At 40.0% G+C, this 17,851-nt stretch overlaps 1 protein-coding gene across 12 annotated transcripts in view; it reads right to left on the bottom strand.

The window, feature by feature from the left end:
* The window catches only part of LOC105691377 (diacylglycerol lipase-alpha), a 44,102-nt gene that overhangs the window by 17,264 nt on the left and 8,987 nt on the right, over positions 1-17,851 (bottom strand). The gene's annotated exons all lie outside the window — the stretch shown is intronic.

Raw genomic sequence — 17,851 nt, 5'->3', positions numbered from 1 at the left:
GAAACGACAGCGTATCGACGTCCCTCGAGTGTCGATTGATGTTCCAAACCCGCACCGCTGTATATCTTTCGACAGAAATTTACTTTTATTTAGATAAGAACCCACGAGGGCGTAGATAGGGGACACGCGATCTAATCAGCATAGTCGATCGCATCTGTTAGAACTAGCATAGTGTAAAAATCAATTCTGCTAGGGGTTATAGGGAAATTTTTACGTTGGAAGAAAAAATCGTTGTAGCATGTAGGCAGCGAAGCGCGTGAAATCAACCACAAACTAACATTTACACTTACATGGTATTTACACAGACTGGTAACTCAGGTAACAGAACCAGTGTCCACGTATATCTAGTCATGTCCAACATACTATATTATGTATCCTAGAATTAGGTCCTCTTTGAATAGATTGCAAAATGATTGGCTTCTACGTGAAGTATTTATAAACGTAAAAATATACAAGACTGTTCGAAAACATGGTGACGAAGTTATCGAATCTGATGCGTAGAAAATTGCAGCTGATACAGTTACGCAGATGTCATACGCCAACGAGGTGTTCCACTGGTCACTCTTAAAAAAACAGTTCAGGCCAAATTTCTTGAGTCTCAAGACAAAAACCACCAAATTGGTAAATCAGTTTCTCACGTGAAGTACAGCGCGATCGATAAATGAAAATAACGGCCCACGAATGATAAGCGAATCATTTCCGAGATAATCGAACCCCTGATTTCAAATGGGACACCCTGTAGACGCAACGTGAGTCTTCAAATATCAAATTCCCTATACAGTCCGATGCTTTCAACACGCAGCAGCAGCAACGGCACCTTTGTTCCTTGGGGTAGTTCAAATAATCAAGAAAATTTAGTACGAACTACATGAGATAAGTAACTGTCGGAATGGGAACGCATCGCGTTAAAAATTCTATAAATATAATCTCGATTAGTATCGTGATACGGTATATATTTCTGTGCACTGTTTCACCGTTGGAGAAACGATGTGAAAAATGGTGCATGGCGGTGCTACCAGATCAAACAAAAAAAAAAAATGGAAATATAGATAGAAGATTAAAGTAAGAACTTGCTGACAAATGAGGCACGCTGGGGTAAGCAACGTGGTTGACGAGGGCTTACGAGGTCGTCAAAGATTTTCTGCTTTACTTATTGCGTGTGATATCGATCAGTGAAGCACGTCCTACAAATTCTATGAGAAGTTCTATGGCTGAGAAATCGTGCGAGACCTTCCATAAATAAGTTTATGACATTCTTGTAACAGGTTCAATCACAACGGAGAAATCCATAAGTACGTGGCATGCCCTCCCTCGCCGTGGTATGCTTCGTATTAGAGAATTCGAGTAGACATCGATTCGAGAAAATATTTGAGATTCATGTCTTCGCATATTGCATTCTGCGAGATTTCGGAAACCGTTGAGAGGAAGCTCCGTGCTTAGGATGAAACAGATAAGAGTTACAATTATGGTTCTGATACCGCAGCTTTTCCCAGCCTGAAACTCGAAATTTCTAGAAATAACTCCTTTCGAATTCCAAAATGCAGAAGGTTTTTTCTTGGTTTAATAAGCTAATCATTTGGACGATGGATTTCTTTTGAACAATTGCTCGCCGATTTTTCGTGCCAGTCGAAAACTTGAATGAAATTTACTCTAAGAATCAGTGACAGATTTGAATAATCAAATATCTGGTCGTGGGATTTATTCTCCAAAACAAAATGGTGGGACTCTTTCGAACAATCGAAAATATTACGTATACCTGTCGATTGTTCATTCATTCGAGAAATGAAGATAGTTAAATCATACGTGAGTTAAAGTACATGCGGAGATGAATGATCCAACGAAGTTGAAGTAACCGAAGCAGATTTTCGAGGTAACGGTTTCGCAACAGCGTTAATTCAAAGACCAAACTTGCGAACTGGAGAACTTTGAGTAGTTCTCGTTATTCATTGGAACTTCTCATCTTCATACCCTGTACTATCGCCGTGTACATTGTCGCGTAATGATGACGAGCTTTAACTAGTATAATCATCTTACAACCAATTATGTGTATACTTCAACATCTCCTGCTCAACTGCGTACAATGATAAGAGGCGACAGAAATAATTATCGTATATTTACAGAGTTCTTAAATTTTGCTCAACAGCCCAGATGAGACGAAACGATCTCGTGACTTTCTCCACCTCACTTATATACAACAAGCTCTTCACTCTAAAGTACTGTTTGAATCTCTCTCTTTTTGCCGGCGGACTCTTGAGCTTTAGTTAAACCTTCTAAGTTTTACTTTGTTTTGTTTCTCTGCACAAGGGATTCACTTTGGATATTTTAAGAAAATCTAACAGTTATGATACCCGGATCCAAAAAAGGGGAGTAATTATCGATTCGAGTCGTTTTATTAGAGTCTGCAACAGCGCGGCGACCTTCATACTTTTTGTCAACCCTCGTCACGTGCACAACACGAATGTTACTTGGCCCTGTTGCTTTTCCGCAATAAATTTCTTAACAATGGGATTCGATCTCGTATTCGAACATTTGATTTAACCACAGCAACAGCGGTAATGGGGTGTAGATTTGTCGAACGAGCACCCCGTAACATGTTGTAGCATTGTGACAAATGATGAGATTCATAGGACCGAAATATGAATGTTAATAATTCGTGCTGCTGCTGTTGCGTAAATTCTTTTGTACGACGCAGACGTCAAGCCATACTAATCGCGTATACCTATTTCTATAGTTGTATTGTGCGGTGCTGTTAATCGGCCTGAAATCTTTATAACCAACATTAACATCGTTGCCCTAGTTCGGCTTGTGATAAAATATATATATATGTGATACATAAACGTATATATATATATATATATATATATAACACGTATACAACTTTAGCCGATCGTCACGTCACGTCTTGACGCATATAACGTCATTACATATATACGACGAAAGGCGAAGGCCGTGTCTTTCGTTGAGCTCCATACTCAAACTCGATGGTTTCAAAACCTGGAATCTTCCGCCCACCACGATCCCTCCGTATATTTCACCCCTCGCGTTGTTCAGCCGTATTCGTTCTATGTACAGTACATACGTATAAACACAAACGTACCAATGTACATATATCTGTGCACATATACAGTATGTAGTTGCGGCTACGAGCGAACCAAGGGTCGTTTTGAATTTCGCGTTTGATAAATCAAGTGAGACCATCCGCAAAACTTACAATTAGAGCGAAATTACACGGGATATCGCGCCACATCGGCACCACCTCATATGTACCATTGTAATCAATTTTATTGGAGTTTTTTTTTTTTCTTTTCTTCGAATGACTAGCAAAGGCATGTATGCCGTATACTTATATACAATAATAAATATAAATCGACGACATATAAGCCGCATCGCATGCTGCCACAGGCCACTGATACGAACCCCTTGGGTATCGTCAAACTATCGCTACCGCACCTTGCGCTGCAACCGACTACATACAGCTTGTATCGTATACAACCCGGTGGTAAGACATAAGAAAATTTACGAGCTCAGACCCGCGGTAGTGCGACTTCGCTCTTAAAATCTTATCGCATTTCATTTTATTTCTATATACGTACACATAAACGTTAGAGTTATATAGATCCTAACTTCAGATGACACGCGGTCATGTATGGTATAACGTCGGAAAATAATATCGCGTACAAGCGAACAAAATTTATTAATAACGAATGTCTGTAACATCGGATTGTTGAGGGGAAAAAAAGATATTGGCACAGCAACTATCAGGAATTCAAAAACTGTTACACACGCGATATCAGTAGCATTTTGAGGGTTGAATCGAACGTGAGTGGGCGATATTTGTCATTCAGGTTTATCGGTGTGGTTTCACCACTTGGCTCTCGAGATTTCGCGATGATACGCCCAAGCACATTTTCCACAATGTACGGTCGTGGCTTCCGTACGAGTAAATTCGCAGTGCGTATGATGTCGCAATTTAACAAACAACTGGTTATAGTTGTAATTTTCGGACATGATTTCGATTTTAAGATTGTACGATCTTAATGAAATATTTTCTCATATTTCAAAGTATGTACAACGCTTCGTCGAAATATTTACGTAACACGGCATATGATTCAGCGAGTTGTTTTTATGTTCGTTGGATTTTTCCGTACAAAATGAAAGGAGCAGGAATGCACAAAATGGCGGTCTTATGAAGCCATTTATATTGGACGGAGTTTAGAGCATCTGCATTATATCGACGTGCTTGCGACGTTCGGGGCAGCAATTATGTACTATTGAATGTGCGGCCGGGAAGAAAAAAAAAAGTTTAGCGAGCAGCGGCTCTGTAAAGTTATCGAACATTATCGTTCGGTTACTTAACGATGCAACGCATTAGCGGTGCAGAGGTTCATCATCGGCAAAACTATCCTTTAATATATATATTCGTATGGAATATATATTATATCAACAGACCTTCGATCAGATTAGAATTCTTTCAGACAGAAATCCCAAGCAGAGGGGAAAACGAGTTGACACGTATAACGGTGGGACCATTGTTTCATTCAATATCCTCACGAAAACTAGAAAACTTTCGAAACTCCAATAATTTATAAAAAACCTTCTACCGCAATTTGGGGGATAGAATTTTACGAATAGCCATACGCTATTTAGTACGGCTAGATAGTACGTAGGTATGTATACACACCCTGTGTATTTGTTTATTGCTTAAATATTTTAAGCAATAAATATGTACATTGGTATATGTATAGCAATTCGCGTTGAGTGAGGGAGATAAAACGTGTATAGATATAATCACAGGTGATGAAAAAAAATGCAAATCGTAGGAACGTTTCTCTCCCAGTTTGGTGCGGAATGCCGCGCAAACTCTCAGGTAGAAGCAGTCCACAGGTGTTCGATGTCGCAGCCACGAGGTACCTTACGTATCGTACGTATCTAGATTACGTACAGAGGACGTTGGCCCAACAGCAGCTCGGTCGTTGGTTAAAACGGGGCGTACGAACACATGTGCGAATAACAGAGCACGAAGAGTGAACGAGACGGACTCGAGAGAAGCGAACGAAGGGATGCAAAGACTTGGGGTTGCGTAGCGGCTATCGATTTGCCTTATACCGGGGAAGAGAAGGAGAGCGCGTGTAGTCACGGCGCGCGACAAGCCTGCAGCCAGGCGTCGCGACGCCCGACGCCTGACGTCACCCCGCGTCACCCCGTACGCGTTCTCCGAGTGGTGACGTGACTGTACCTTCACCTCGTTTTTCTGGTAGCGCGGTTCCCCCGTGAAAGGTGACCCCTGTACGAAAGCCTACGAAACGCATGACGCCTATTGTATAAGCGCGAACGGAAATTCGTCGGGTGAAACGTGTGTAATAGAGAAAGAATGTCCGTGGTTTCCGGTTCGTGTGTATACTATTTTATTCAAAAGAAAACCCAGTCGACCTTGATTTCACCTTGGAAAGATCACGAGAAAAAGTTTTGATAGCGTTGAATCGACCTCACAAGTCTTGAATCCACGACTTGTATTAATGAAAAACATTCTTTTGTGACATTCGTATAGTCGCATTCCAGATATCGAGGTATTTTGATAGACACCAGCCACCCTGTTGAGACTCGTAATTCGCACAATGAGCCAGGGAAAGGTTGAGGTAATTGTAGGTATATATGGAAATGAAACGGAAGCCATGATTATACGAACATGTATGGATGGGTATTACATACCCAGCCCGGCTACAGATGCCGATAGCATGAGCCAACGGAATGAGAGAGCGAAAGCGAGGTGGATGAGAATTGGAAGGGATTATACCGTGACCTCTGACCTATAGCGAGCGAAGAACCTTTTCTTATCTCTGGGTCGGCGTGCTGGATATTACTACTCAACTACCGAAAGGAAGGGCGCATAAATACTGTACGCGCACGCGTAGCGAGGGTATGAGATAGTAATAACGTTTTCCGCTGACTTTGTTCTCGGAAACGGTCTGAAGGAGATTTCTTTTTAAATGTGAAGTGAAGAGAAAACAGAATAAATAGATAAAAAATAAACAAGCGGAAGTAGAATCACCACACCACTAAGGAAACAATCTATTTTTCATACTCATATACGTTTCAGGATATAAAAAAAAAAGCTTTTAGTCTGCAAGTGACTTCAAGGTTTGCACTTCGAGAACAAAAGAAGAACGCAAATCTGTTGACCCGACTAAAAGGCGACCATGAAGCGATCGCTGCTTTGAATAACTTCAAAGTTATCAACGGAAATCAAAAAGGAATCCACTCAGCGCTGTGAGATGCTTGAATAATAATTCCAACTATTCAAACTGCACCTGTTTTCCCGATGGATAATGGGTAAAAATAACTTATTGAATTAGATCTCACCGAATTAAGTTCGTACGTACTTGCAATAATAGACTGCAATTTTTCAAACGACAGAACGACTCGACTATTTCTGGGAACGGTGTCTGGGATAGACAGATAAAAGAGGAAGAAATGAAAAAAAAAGGATATAAAACGCGAAGGCTATAGAGTATCCATTCCTGGTTATGGGCTATTGGCTATCGGCTAGTTTCGCAGAGGTATATCGTAAAGCCCGGTAAATACGGGGGGATCGGGTTGCCGACTGACGGAGCTGAAAGATTGCTCAACTCCGGAAGACATCGCAAGGAACCGTGCCGCCGTGATTTTACAATAAAACCCGCGTCTCGTGTATTTTACCGCAGAATAATGAAGAACCGAAAGGGACGGGATTATCTCGGACACGTACATCGAGATTCGGTTAAAAAAAAGCCACAGACTTCGATATAAATTAACCAGGTGATCGTTCGATTAACCTTTTCTCTCGAAAAATGTCTCCCTGCCCTGAAAACCGACGAAGTTTATTACAATTCGGAAGACACAATGCTGAATCTTGGTTAAAGGGGGTATGTTGTGGGAAGAATTTATTCGCGGCATCTGCTTCGAAATACCTTCTTCGCTATAGCAATGACCTCAAAACTTGTATCTTGAGAATCCAGCGAGTCGGTTGCGAATCAAAATCTACAAAACGTAGTAAACGATGGTGATGCGAGGCAATCACGTGCAACCGGAAATGTACGTGATCGCCATGATTGGTATAGTTCTATATTTTCATATATGACACGATATACTAACATATTCTCACTAAGTGGTTATTGGAGCCGGAATTGATTCGTACACCGTACAAATTACTTTAATCATCTAAAGGATTGATTGATTGTGTTTCGTTTTTCCAGAGTTTTCTCGGATCGAGAAAGGAAATTAATAATGAGATTCAATTATCGGGGAAACCTTTTTTTTTATGTAACGTTATAAGCGAAGATAAAATACCCTCAAGATCCCTGAACGATAATTGAGTTGTAATTTTATCTGCTCCCAGAGCAGTGAGGACTAGACACGTACGTATATATGTATGTACAATAGGTATATCCGTCTTGCAAGTCTGCTTTCCGAGTGAACTTTTCCCTTGTGGAAAGCTTTGATGAAAAGATACCATCGCACGAAGAAAGTAAAACTATGTAGAATCTCCTCAAAGGTTTCCCGTTCAAAAGGTCACCTGATTCCCATTATTAAATATTATGTGAGGTTTTTTCTTCAAACGAATCTTTGTTGGCTCTACCATAGATATCGAATTTTGCAACCCACAACGCAGCAATAAATTCATCATGCTTCTCCGTGCTATCTGTTCGTCTTTATACGTGTCGAAAACATTGGTCGCTGAAATTTCAGCCTGAGATTCTTGGACTCCATAATCCACGTTAACAACCTTGGACGTTGGGCATGCGAAATTTTTTGATACTTTTCAAAATTGGGAAAAAAACCAAAAACTGGAAACCCGCGATACTGGCGACGTGATCTTCTCGATTGCGTTATTTCACCGGCCTTATATATCGGCGTGTCGAATCGCCCCTTCTATGTTTCGTAGGCAGGAATCTAGCCTGCGTATTTCACATATAGCAAGCTACCGGGCTAACTGAAGTATATTGAAAACGTTGAAAAGGGAGATTCAACCCCCTAGACACAACGTATCCTTGTCTCGATTTTACGCGCATTTGTGGAGTAGTAGCGCAAACTATGGACACGTGGCTCTTTGTTCCCGAGGGATGTAATGTTTCGGCCGTATATTTCCAATCTATGTATCAACGTCCTCGTAGTATTGTCGTACTTATATTCGTCTTCGTCCCCCGTGACCACTAAAACCAGATAAACGGGCTTTTTTCCGAGGAGATACAACCTTTATCCATAATTCTAATTCCAAGTTCTAACTATGTCGTTAAATATTTGCGCGAAGTGCAACATGCGCGATGTTGCGGTATCCTTGTGCGTGATTACGGTCTGTAAGCTGTGTAGGTAGCTGTGTAGGTGTAAAATTATAATTAACGAGCACCGTAGCGCCCAGAATAGAGCGGCCTATAAGTGACGTGCATCTTTTTCCTCTCCCGAGCGCTGCCAGAAGACGTTGGACGATTGATAGGTGTCAGTTTAATTTCGAACTCGAGATCTACGTTGCCAAAATCTCAGTATACCTATATATGATATTACAGAGCAACGAGCAACACCGCGGGGTCCGAAACGTAGTTTTTTTTCACAACTCCTCCAACGCCAGAAAGACGGAATATCGGTATGGTACAGCGTATTCCAGCTCGCCGACTATACGAAATTTCACTTCGTTTTTCAAACATAACAATCACCATTTGCTTCCATTTGTCCTCTTTTATATGTTCCAAGCAGCCCTAGAAATGCGCTATAACGTTATTCCCCGTATTTCCCCTCTCCGCGATCGTCGTTAATTTAATTACAAGTTTCCACCGTTTATAGATGACCTGAGCGTGTATATTCTTAAGAAATAACCAGACCGAACAAAGAATCTCAATTTTTTTTTTTCGCTGTAAAACTGTACCGATACAATAGAACTCAACATTGATTTTTCTTTAATGTGCACATCGATTAGTGGGTGAAGAAAACGTGTTTTGCCATTACGCGAAGATTCTTCTAATAATTTATGTAACTGTATTCATAAGACGAGCAAACGGCGTGCAAATCTCGTTCTCTATGCCTCTCGAAAATCCCTCAGTCTACAATAATTCACTCCCGAATATATTCAGCAGGTTATATCATATACATACATGCATAATAACGTACGTACATACATATATGCGTGAAATACACATGGGATAGTGAACCGTGTGAGCGAAAGATATTTGACTTATTTAACGAGACTCGAATATAACTATATTATATACCTATACCCTCAAGAGATACACACACACGTACACACTGTGCTGCAGAGTTTGAAATGGAAGACGCGATTCCGAAGTTTTATATAAGCCTGAGGGTGAATATTAAGATTATGTGGGAGCGGTTGGATTTCGAGTCGAAGAATATCACGACGACACGACGTGTGCTATTCTCAGTGAAAGAAGAAATTATCCAAGGAGAAGGTCATAGAAGAAAGATTAACTTTTTTGCCAAGCAAATCATTCGGGTGGCCCTGCACAGGTAACCGTTTCAATAACACTATACACTATACTATGTATACCGCGTATCCCAGAGTTTACATAGGAGTATGTCTGATTGCCAGCCATCGAGCGGGGCAAGCTTACTCTATATCGGTAAGTCAATGGTCAAACTAAGGTCGTTGAATGAACGTGGCGCTATATAGAGAAGGTGGCATCTGACAACAGGCTACCAGGCATACTACGGTGTGAACGCTGGGGCACACGGTATATACATGAGTACGAAAAAAAACCATCGAGTATTTTATGTTATACCATAAATTTATTCCTTTGAGCCGTTGTGATTTTTTGTAACTCGTAAAACATAAGAAATGGCAACGACTCTTTGACCTTTTATTCTGCATTGGCGGTTACACAATAACCGCGCATGTTTATCGGTGCAGATTTTATAGCTTCCCTGTAAGTGGAGTATATATACAGCCACGAGCATTCCTATATATAAACTTTATCCATTTATCGATCCGGTAACAAAATTTCTTTCGGATCATATTATATCGACACGAAAGTTAAACAACTTCCGAATCGCGCTACTCGTCAAAATTGAATGGTCGCTTCGAGGGGCGTGGAGGGGGTGATTACCGCGGTCGCATGAATGTAACGTGATTAAAACATGTGAAAAGGTGTCCTCTGATGTGTTGGGACAAAAATGAATACGACGGTCGCATAGAATTGCATATTTTTCTCGAAGGAACACCAGATGTAGCGTGTAGAAAGCCGCATGCATTGCATAGAAGTGCAAGAGCTCCACGATGACACACTTGAATGTTAAAGGAGAGCTACTGTAACGGTGCGAGAGAGAGATACGCGTAGACTCGAGCTAAAAATATAAGTTGCGTATCCATCCCCTGCGGTGAAGTACTTGGAATTTCAACGGTAAAAAGTCACCACCTATCTCGAACGACTTTTTAGCGTCAAACTCCTCGACGCTCGATTGGCTTTTCACTTTGAAATCACGACGACGACGTGGCGATGTGTGTACAATATCGCGGTAAAGATTAACAAGTCGAATGAGACGAAGTACTACTTGTGTCGGGCAAATGTAGTGGGAGAAGAAAGGAACGCGATTCTCCCTCGCAATAAAATAAAACCAAATTATGAAACTTTTAAACATCCCTCAACGTTCTTTGCGGAGGATATGTCTGACGTAACAACGAAACCCAGTCTGTAATCCGAGGTGAATGGAAGTGCATGGCGTCGTCGTCGCGCCGTGTGCGGTTTTAATTAACGCTAGCTATAGCCACCTTAATTGTGCCCGCGTTTCGGGTATGAATGAAAGTGGCCTTCCCTTCTGGAATAATAACTACACCGGGGATCGCGCGTGAAGTTTCGTGGGCATATGTGCAGTGAGGGTTTCGGGATTTTTTTTAAGTCGATCCGCACGACCTTGTTGTATACACCCATTCTTATATTCCCCCTCAATCATACCATTCTAAAAACTTTACCTCGATTGTTTCCTCCGGGTGTGAAGTCTTTCTGTTTCTTATTCCCTTTTTTCAATTTTCCTTTTTTTACGAACAGTTATATCGTAGGTACTGTGCAGCTTCGCGAACGAAGGGAGGGATTTTGCGGACATTGTACGTGGAATACGTACGTACTTAATAGATGCTGCGGAGATGCAGAGAACGAAACTGTTGGATGTTCATGGATGTACTATATACCGAGACGTAGACAAAGGCTCGTTTACCATGACGAAGGGCTGCGACAACCCCCTAGCTCTAAACCTCCCCCGATTCACCGAAAATCGGGAGGGGGTAATCTGGGTAAGCATTTGCATCGAGTTTTGCAGTGTAAGGGTGCGTGGGGCACTTCACGTTCAACCGTTGATGACGTATACTGCACAGGGCATCCGTCCCGCTCGCTGTATGCATCCACAAACATACATACATATATCTGTATGTACAATACACATATATGTATATATGTATATATATGTATACGTACGCATTCTAGGGGGTGGCTTTGTCACTAGGGCTCCTGTACATATGCGTGTATATAGCCGAGCTTAAGGGCTGAAGTTACCGTATCGCGTCTAAAACCGCTGCACTCTACTTTACTGAAGAAAATCTCCAGTACAAAAAAAAATGTATACAGCGGAGAAAAAGAGCATTCATGAGCCGACATTGCACAACCTCAAGATCCCTTAGTTCCACGGTGGAAGAAAAGTGCAGAAAAATATTTCATGTAAAAATTTTTGGAACTTCAACGATTCCTAAATTTTGCAACGACATCGGCATGAACATGAAAGCTACGCAAAGAATTAGAATATTCCGATACCTATGGTACTCGAGATTGTAACGATCCTTTTTTGGTTCAACCGAAAAATTTCAGTAGTGGTCAATTCGCCTATTCGGAGAGGCATAAAATTCATCCCAAATTTCTACTGCAGGTGTTGTATATATGCTGGAATATCTACGTATATACGCCCTTCTACGAAGAAGACGGGGTGGCGCGATATTAGATTATTTATCCTCTTGATTAGACGAGCATCCCGCGCCTCAGCATTCGCACCCTCTTCACTCTGATCCCCTTCCGAGTCACTTTTCGAGATGACGGAATTTCTTCTGGAACGCCGCTGGCGTGTATACCGCGGTGTCTCTGCTTTACTTCTTTTCCTACACCTACTCTGTTCGTGCATATATATGAAAATACCGTACAGTGAGATGTTATTACGATGATGGTAAAGTAAGTACAGACTAAACAAATGAGAGAGTGTTATCCACGAGACCGAATGTGGTTATCCCATCGTCGCATGCCGCATCTCATTCACACCGTCAGCACGTTTGTAGATCCGAGTGGATAACAACGGATAAATGCAGCATACATTTTACCGTACGAAGAAAATAACAAAAAATATATGTATCTAGTTATATGTACGTATCAAGTTGTTCAATTCATCGAAGCGACAATTCTGGACAAGTGTGATCTGCAGGGAAACTATACGGGGATCGTTGACATTTGTCGCACCGCGTAACCATCCACGGTATCGCATGTATACGTATGTACACATGGGTATATCATCGTGGTACGTTTTGTGAAATGAACGTTTAAAGATATTATATTTCGCGTATGTGAGAATATCCCGGCATCACACGCATGTACGTACGTACATGGATAACAACGCTATATGCGGCTACAAGAAGTAAAAAATGATATTCCCATAATAGTGGCGTATAAAGTTTTATATTCTCAACTATTGGAGAACGCGTGAAATTCTATGCGACTTTGAATTTTCATTGATTGATGGATTGTTTTACGTGTAACGAGTATTACGTGGTGTGTAGCCTAAACGAAATTCGGCCAGCAATAAAAAATAATGTCACAACCACGAGACTTGAAAAGGAATAATTTCGTAGTTGGAACGCTATCATTGCGTGGACTGAAATTTGAATTTCCCAAAAATATTGAAAATGCCATTTTTTTGTTGTGGTTGATACGTTTTCGCCTATCACCGGCCCTTTAATTTATATGTACAATGATAAAGTTGCGAGCTTATCGATACACTACGAGCTTATATTTACGTAATGAATGTAGACGCATATGGTGTATATGAGGGTGATTCAAAAAACGACTTTTTTTTCAGTACCGAGATAGCTCAAAAATTTCGTTTGGATGCCACGAAGTGCCTCCGGAAGTATGAGCCCTTAATATTAATTTTGAGAACGTCCGCATCACCCTTCTCGATTGTCCATATGAATCATACAGGAAACGTGATTACTTTTCCTTCTTATTTTTATAACTAACGAAAGATACATCGTTTTGTAACGTTTTTATGATATTATTGTAAAGAATCGAACGCTCTACAAAAAAGTCTAAGGTCATTTTTCGGTTAGTCAACTCGGTGGAAAGTTATTCAAGATCAAAGTCAAATTCACCATTTAGTCAGCCGATTTCTCGAAAAAAAAAAAAACTCCGAGATGTTTAAGTTCTGAGGGCTAAAAACGAACAAAAACTTCATTTTTTAACTCTGAAAGTTTTTAAGAACAGAACTTCAAATGATTTGAGTTTGAAAGTAACAAGAAATTGCACGAATAACCTGCAAGGTTATGCGTCTTTCTAATATTTTATGATATGGATTAAAAAAAATTGTTTCATTTAACATGTAGGTATGTTCATTGAACGAATCGTGTTATTCGTATTATCGCTTTTGAGTTTCAGTTCTTTCCTAATAGCTAAACAATTTGCGAATAGAATGAGCTTATACTTTTATGTGCATTCGACCAATCACTGGAATCCAAATATTCCTGTAGTCGAATGAAATAAGTTCCTTTGACATATGTATCAAATATCCCTCTCCAAAGACTGAAAATTCTAGGAATTGAATGAGTTTAGATTCTTATTGGCGTTTGCCGTCCAATCGTTGGACGTCTAACCTTGCATACATTGTAAATCGGAGATTCCTAATGGTTAAACAATTTGCGAATAGAATGAGCTTATACTTTTATGTGCGTTCGACCAATCACTGGAATCCAAATATTCCTGTAGTCGAATGAAATAAGTTTCTTTGACATATGTATCAAATATCCCTCTCCAAAGACTGAAAATTCTAGGAATTGAATGAGTTTAGATTCTTATTGGCGTTTGCCGTCCAATCGTTGGACGTCTAACCTTGCATACATTGTAAATCGGAGATTCCTAATGGTTAAACAATTTGCGAATAGAATGAGCTTATACTTTTATGTGCGTTCGACCAATCACTGGAATCCAAATATTCCTGTAGTCGAATGAAATAAGTTTCTTTGACATATGTATCAAATATCCCTCTCCAAAGACTGAAAATTCTAGGAATTGAATGAGTTTAGATTCTTATTGGCTTGCACACAGCCGCACACACGACACGTAATGTTGGTACACAGAAGGTGGAAAGCAGTACTTGGTACTCGAGAAAGCATTTTCCATGAAAATGCAGCATCTCATTGGGAATTGGTTATTTGGCACAGCACCGCACGACCGCCAACTTATTTTATTCATCACGTGTATAGTGCATGTAATGTATATAGGTTATCGTCGAACTTACGCAATCCGCGTTACGATGCCAATTTCACTTACAGATGCAGTTTTTTCCTGGGGTTATATTGCAATTTCTTTTATCAATCGATCGATCAAATATAGACAACACATGTTAGTACCAATCATCATTTTCTTACAACTTTTCTTGGCACACGTACCTTTCCTGGGGTTTTCTTATCCCTCGTTACCTGGTATACCTAGTACTGTCGCCCTTCGACCAGAGAGGCGCGATAATCTGCGGCGACCAGACGTCGCCTGCAAAGAAAACTTTCCCAGGTCTCGTGTTTCCCGATGTTCCCGGTTTCCCGAGGACCGATTCCTCACAAAAAACCTTTTTTACTTCTCTAAGTTTTCTGTTGCATTTTCTAAGCTACTCTATCCTTTCCTGTATTATAACTTTTCGGCTCGTATGCACCCGCAAACAGAGCCGCGGCAAAAGCAGTCTTTCACGCACTTGATCCGTTCGTTTTTCTACCGAATCTCTCGACTTCAATTCGTTCTTGTATTGCTATTATCTGTAATCGATGAAACACATTTGCCGCTGGCTCTGCTCGTAGTGCGTTGGTGTGGTTCATTTTCGCGATTGGTTGCATGTCTCTTCGTCGGACAGACATATTAGTCACAGCGAGATTCTGACGCGACCGATATGATTCAAACGACCCACGTACACGGTCTGTATAGAAAAATATATGGAATAAGTCGCTCGTTATTATACGTAGTACCTACATATCAACGTCGTGTAGAGTTTCAATGTAGCGCGTTTATCGCGTCTAGAGTACCAACAATATTATAATGCGAATTTTATGTACATGACTGGTACATAATAGGCATATGAAGGGTGCGTAAAATGTTAGCCAGATTCGTATGATTCACAAGTATACGTAGGTATATTGAAACGTGATCCCGAACCCAACGAATATTAATGAAACATTATAAATCCGAAAACCCTGTCAAAATAAAACAATGTGGAATAGTAGGCGTTCGCACGATTTATAATTATGTAGTAGACTTTGAGAATAAGTAGAGTTTGTTTGTTCGGAAACCCGAGAGGAATTGTGTGATCTTATTCTTTTGTGTAAATTGAATAGTCAAACCAATTGATGGCGTGCAAATTAATATAATTTCTCGCAGAAGGAGTGAATCCAATTTCTTTCAAAAAGTCGAGCCATTCGCTGGGTTAAAGCTCGGTATATCCTTCGCCCTGTTGGTCTGTCTTTCTGCCCATCCGGCTTACAAAATCCCCTTATTTTTTATTGACAAGATCACGGACCCTGTTTCGGCCTCTCCACCTGTCTAGTCTGTAGAAAATATTTGGCAAATCTACAAGTGAAGGTTTGATCCGATTACCTCTTCACTCTAGAATGATATAGAATATAACAAAATCATCGACGACAGAGGTTCGATTAACTTCCTTTTATTCGGTAGAATCATTCGGAAGACTGATTCAAATTGACAGTCTATGTCTTTGAAGTAGCATATAGTTAACTTCTCATTTTCATTATTGTTTTGAATTGATTGATGTTTTTGTTTTCACGTCTGCAAACACGTAGTTTGTGTTGTACGCGGAAAATATGTTATACTTGTAAGATCCGAAATGGATCGTTTTGGAAGACGTGCGCATGAATTCTAACAACTCCGGCCCAGAAACCAGGCGCTACACGCTGACAATTAATAATTAACGTATGAAATTACAAGGACCCCCAAAAGATCCGAGCACAGCGATATACCTACCCTTTTCAGGTAAACGGAATAACAGCGTTTGATAACCTTATACTTTGATTCCCCGGATATAAGTACGGTATTAATTCAACGACAAACAATAGCGAAGGGTATATAATTGATTCACGTGAAAATTGATATTGCGATAATAAAGAAAGAGAAATTAAATTTCAGTCGAATGATCGAAAGCTCATTGACGATAGTTCGATCTGTCAATAATGCGAATTATACGTACGTCTGTAATATGCGCTTGATTCTATTTCAGCATCGATTCATCTAGAATTCAAAAGATAAGGATTACGGCCAAGTCATCAAATATATGTAACGGCTTCTGCAGAAACTTACGGTCATCCAATGCATATTTATAACCGGTAGCAAAACGAGGTATGCGATGTGTATACCATAATAATCTATGATTCACCATCGGTGTGCATGCTATACAAGTATATAACAACTTTTATATCATAATAATTATTATTTACAAAATGACCATGGTAGATTAGACGTAAATATTATACACTGAACTATATCGGAGTACAATATATGTGTGTGCTTCTGCTTGCATTGCTCATCAGGCATAATATGTCTACTGTTTAGATCTATTACCTCACACGGTCTTGCACTATATCGTCGCAAAACTTCTATACGTGTACTCGTATGTGTATACCCACAACACATGTTCATTACACGCTCATAGTTGCGTCTAGATGTAGCTGCAGCTGCGGTAATAACACTAAAGAACACTGCAGCAACCGCGAAAAAAAAAAATAGACGTCGCGCTGGAGCTGGCAAAGATTTAATTCAAAGCACTTTTGGTGAGTGTTCCTTCACTGATAAGAAATAAAAAATACATGGGATTAAATTAGGAATGTAAATTCGGTCGGAGTGTTTTTTTTTTTTTAAGTGTGTCTTACGTGAATCGATTCTATATATTATCATTATTATGATATTGTTCATTATTTTTCTTTTATTTGTCGTTCCATTTTTATTTATGTACGTATAGATTATCCCGCTGCATGTATACCTATAATGCGTATGAGTTATACTGCGAGGATGACAATTATTTGGCAATGATTAATTGTCAACTAGAATTGAAAATTATTGTATCGAGTCCCAGCAGCAAACGAAGTAATTAACTTGCCACCGTTAATGTTCGAAGGTTGAACGATCGACCAACTCGCGAATACCATCCTGCAATTTGAATGTCCGCATATTTTTGATACCAACAAATGAAGAATAGAATAAAAAATCTCTCGCAGTAACGAAAGAGGTGCACTTTGTAAATTTGTTATTTAATCCCATGTCATAATGTTTCCAAATAACTAGGACTTTTGAAAATGTAAATTTTCTATGGGTCAGCTGCAGCACTACACATACAAGTAAAATCGCCGCCGATACCGTATCAACTCTCCCCCTCCCGCCCTCTTTTTATTTCTGATTAAGTTACGGCGACATAGATATTAATTATTATTATTTTCTTGAAAGGATAATTATTTCTTTCCTTGATGGCGCAACTATTTTCGTCTTTGTCTCTTATTATTTATTGCGCGAAAAGGATGTAACTACGGTAATGTATGTTTTAATATTTCATAAGATTATGAATTTTGAACTTG

The sequence above is a fragment of the Athalia rosae genome, chromosome 1 (genome assembly GCF_917208135.1).
Source record: "Athalia rosae chromosome 1, iyAthRosa1.1, whole genome shotgun sequence".
In the NCBI taxonomy this organism is placed as follows: domain Eukaryota; kingdom Metazoa; phylum Arthropoda; class Insecta; order Hymenoptera; family Athaliidae; genus Athalia; species Athalia rosae.
This window is presented reverse-complemented; position numbering and strand designations above follow the sequence as displayed.